Here is a 5,072-nt window from a genome sequence, read left to right as displayed (position 1 = left end):
AGTTTGCAGGGCAGAAGTTGAGATACATATGTAGAGAACTAACGTATTCCCCCAAGGGGGGAAAACGTTAGTGGGGTGGGGTTGGTGGTGTGATGAATTGGGCGATTGGGCTTGACATGTATACACTGATGTGGATAAAATTGATGACTAATAAGAACCTGCAGTATAAAAAAACAAACAAACTAAAAACTAATACTAAACTTTCTTTGGGTTATTTGTATGAAAATATGTTAATATAAATGTTTCAGACATTACATGAAATTTCTAAAAATCTTCTATGTTCTGGTATAATGTTATAAGTCATAATTCTAGTTATTACTTTAAAATGTATATCTCAGAAATAACTAAATTTCCTTGTCAATTGCATTATTATGAACTTTCATCAAATCTTTAACCGTGGTCATTTTTAAGTCCTTGTCATTTACAGACAGTTCTGGGTGTACTCTGATGCTTTTGTAAAAATGTCCCTATAAAAGGGTTTCATCTTCAAGGAATTCATGGAAAAGACTGACAAGTACAGGTTTCTGGTAACTGTCCTGCTGAACTGAATGAATAAGCATTTTCAGAACTCTAATGGAAAACTGATGAACTCATAAAAGTGCTAACAAAAGATCAAGATGAAAAAAGTTTAATTACACGGGACTGAGTGAACTGATGAGGATGATTATAATTTTTGTGACTTTCTGTTTGAATAAAAAAGAAAATCCCACAAGGACTCTTTATCTCTAATCTTACTAGCTTACTTATCTGTCATAGTAAAACCCTCTTTATTCTTTCTGCCTTCTCTGTTTTGACTCCTTTTCTTTCTCTAGCTGTTTCTATTAGGAGAAACTACCCAGTTAACTGGGAGACAATGAGAGGATAATAAAGTTGAGGGCAAATGGAACACCACAAATTTTATTAAAATAGCTTGTTTTTGTTTTGGATTCCTGTCCATTGTTGCTTTCTATTCATTTCGCACAGCCAGTATTATCACTTCTCCAATTTTTAGAAATATCACTCTTTTGGAAACTGAAAATTTCCAAAACACACATGCATGTGCACATGCATACACACAAAGAGATTTCATACTTTGACCCAAAACATACATTCTAGTATGTGTTAAATCTATCTGAAATAAGAATTTGTGTTAAAGGGACTTGCTCATAAATGCTAAACTTAAGAAAGAAAACCCTCCTAGTAGGCTTGGCAATGAATCACCTTACAGACCTGATGCTTATGAAAACTTTATCTTTTGGATCACTTTGAGAGAACTGAACTGATGTTCTTCATAATTTACTTTTTTGGTCTCCCCCAAATCATAGAAAGCTTTAAAAAGATACACGTGGATCCCAAGGAGGTCATTCTAACCTGACTTCTACTGCAGACTTGGCTGAACCAGCATAAGCTGCTTAGGCAGGATCAAGATCAAGATTTTCTTCTCTTCCATCATGTGGGTTTATGGTCTTTGTGACAGAGAAGTAGCAGAAAAGAAAATACTGCCTTCTAGGTCTTCCCTGGTGGCACAGTGGTTGAGAGTCCGCCTGCCGATGCAGGGGACACGGGTTCGTGCCCCGGTCCGGGAGGATCCCACATGCCGCGGAGCGGCTGGGCCCGTGAGCCATGGCCGCTGAGCCTGCGCGTCCGGAACCTGTGCTCCGCAACGGGAGAGGCCACAACAGTGAGAGGCCCGCGTACCGCAAAAGAAAAAAAAAAAAAAAAATACTGCCTTCTATCTAAAATAGGGTATCTCTGTGGGTCTCTGTGAGGTTTTTCAAGACAGGGTATTAATTAATTTATTTATTTTTGCTGTGTTGGGTCTTTGTTTCTGTGCGAGGGCTTTCTCTAGTTGTGGCAAGCGGAGGCCACTCTTCATCGCTGTGTGCAGGCCTCTCACTTATCGCGGCCTTTCTTGTTGCGGAGCACAGGCTCCAGACGTGCAGGCTCAGTAGTTGTGGCTTACGGGCCTAGTTCCTCCGCGGCATGTGGGATCCTCCCAGACCGGGCTCGAACCCGTGTCCCCTGCATTAGCAGGCAGATTCTCAACCACTGCGCCACCAGGGAAGCCCCAAGACAGGGTATTGACACAACTTTCAGGTGGCTGATGTGATACATACATATTAAATTCACTTACTATGTTAAATTATCCAATGGCCTTAATTAACTAGAACGACCACTAAATTAGGCAATCTGTATACACATATTCAGTTTGAAACAAAGGTTCAAAATAAGCAAGACCTGTTCACACAACAATTGTTCCATTACATTCTTTGAAATAGTCAAACTGTATGAGGCTTTTACAGGACTACCTAGTCTAAGTTATAGACTTGATATTCAATATTCAAGTGCACAGAAAGCAGGAATAATTTTAAAAGAGTATCATTTGTAGAATCGTACAACAGGTGAAGAAAATACTTACGGTTTAATGTGTGTGCATTTGTGTTATTCGGTTTTTAGGTGAGAAAGAATCACAGTTGGTAACACTGAAAGAAAGATAAGAAGCAGTGGTTGAAGAAAGGAAAGTAAATAACATTTATTGAGCACTTGTGAGATGCATTACGTATAATATTTTATTTAATCCTCAGAACTACTCTAAGGTTGAGAATATATCTTATCCTATTGTACAGATGAGAATATTGATGGACTAGAAATTCAACTGGAGTCAATTCCTGACTCCACAGCTTTTGCTCTATTTTTTGTACATTATTGTGAAAAGAGATAAAAGACTTCAATTATCTAACAAAGGAATGAAAGTTGAAAGCATATCTTAATGGTCATTGACTTTGTGCCAGACACTGAGCAATTATATCGTATTCCACACACTAGCCCAAAATTTAAATGTAGAAATATGAAACTGATATTTTTATGTTGGCTTTCTTAAAATGAATGTTAGTGGGAAAAATTACTTGTGGTCTTTATTTCTCTGAAATAAATATCATTAAGAAAACTGCTATAGGGAGAAATTCTTACAGTATAACAACTTATGGAGCCAATATGAAGCAAAAAGTAGTGAAAGAATGTTTGAATTTAAATTATTGCTCATGGTTTACATAATTGTATAGGTGTTTTAGTGTCTATTCCTAAAAAGGTTCCTGCATTTGCTTTTATATATAGGATTCTTGCAAGAGATCCAGATCCAGGACAAGAAGTTGAGGTAAGTATTGTATTATTATCTATTAATTTTTTCCAACTTTTATTTTGTAAAAAGTGCTCAAATTTTCAATGAGCAAAAAATTATTTCATCAGGCTTTGAATTAATGTTGTCTTTATATCTTATGGTAGTCACTGAAGTGAGAGGAGGACTTTAAACCTTTGAATATAGTAACAGACTAAAAATTATATGACTTGGAAGTGAAAGCAACAGACCTTCTAAAATGCTCTAAAAGGCATTTAGAAAAACTAGAGTTTATATTTTTTTCCATTTGTCTGATGACATTTATACAGCTGAGAGAAATCCTTTAATGTTTGTTACCTTTTATTCATCCCAGATCAGGCATATTTTATTATACACATAATTTGAATAAAGGATATGTTGTATCTTCATATAAGTTCTAGTTTCAGCAATAATTAATTAATAGTGATTTAATAAATAATACATGACAAAATAGTTACAGATTAAGAGGGAATAAAGAAGAAGAAATACAAAATAATCACTCGAGATTTTCTCAGGAATTTTTATGGTGTACATATGAACTATATTCTAATTGTACTTGTAAGAAAAAATTGAGTTTTTGATTATAGAATGTATTATAAGTCATATTAGTGCAATGGAATAGTCTGCTCTAATTCTCTTTAGAGCAAACTAAACTTTTTCCATTTGTTCATACTTACTCTGGTAGCTGGCTTATAAACATCATTTGGGGAATAAGGTTGAAATGAAAGCTTAGGGGGGCACTGTTGGAAAATTTAGCCTGCATATAATTTTTCTGGTGACCTGATTACAGTGAGGCACTGATCAGTACTCCCAATTTCATTTTTTTGCTCATGTGAATTTTAGACTGAGGACAGAAGATGACACAGGAAAAGTGTAGTTTCTTGTTTAATAGGTTCAGAAGCTCCATTTATGTGGGTGTGTAAATGTGTGTGGGAGGACAGGGTCAGGATATGGGGATTATGTGCATTTAGGGTGTGTAGATATATATGTGGGTTTATGCCAGGATACATGCATGTGGGAGGAGGATGGGGTGACTATGTAAATACCGACTACAACTTCATGTGTTTACACATAACTAAATATTACACATTTCATAACTAAATATTATAATACCTGATTTATATTGTAGAAGTCACTGGGAAAGAAAAACAAAACAAAGACTTGGAAAATGATAATTTTTTTAACAAAAAGCAGTAATAATAAGGGGAGAAACAAAGAAAATGAGATTTTTCCAAAAGAACATTTAATGGATTTTAGCCTAATATAAGCCAACTTTGGTTGTTCACTCATAGACAAATAAAAATCAGTTAGTATGCCCATCAAAATGGCTGTGATGCCTTTTTGGAAATGGCATTGGATATGTCTCCCAGGTTTTATTGTTTCTCTTTGGACCAGAAACTGGATGTAAATTTTTTCAAAATATGATGTCTTAACTAAATCCCTTTAAAAATCTTTAATATTCATCTTGAAACTGAGCCCAGTTATAAGCACAGTGATAACAATGGAGAGGAACATGCTGATGTCCCTAAAAAATATCTTTGTCTAAGGCAATATTTTATTGTGCCACACAGAAAATCAATTTAGAGATGAGATCTAATGGCATTGTCCAAATAATTCAGTGTATGTGCCTCCTGAGTATACAAGAGGGAATGACTTTTTTATATATTAGAAAAATCTGTAAATGCAACACTAGAAAATAAACTAATTATAAAACCAATAATAGTTATTTACCAAAAATGCTCTAATACTTAAATATAAAAACCTTTGGAAAAAATACAACTAAAAATGTAAATGAATTTTCAGATTACTCTTGAGGTCTGGAAAAGAAAGTTTAGCTTTTATTTTTATGGGCACTGTCTTCACAAAATTAATTTTGGTTTACTTAGGTCTTGCCAAATAACTGCATCAAAACTGTAAGTTCAGAATCCATGCTTTTTCA

Source organism: Monodon monoceros, unplaced genomic scaffold (assembly GCF_005190385.1).
Source record: "Monodon monoceros isolate NGI ecotype Baffin Bay Population unplaced genomic scaffold, NGI_Narwhal_1 Super_Scaffold_2, whole genome shotgun sequence".
NCBI classification, from domain to species: domain Eukaryota; kingdom Metazoa; phylum Chordata; class Mammalia; order Artiodactyla; family Monodontidae; genus Monodon; species Monodon monoceros.
This window is presented reverse-complemented; position numbering follows the sequence as displayed.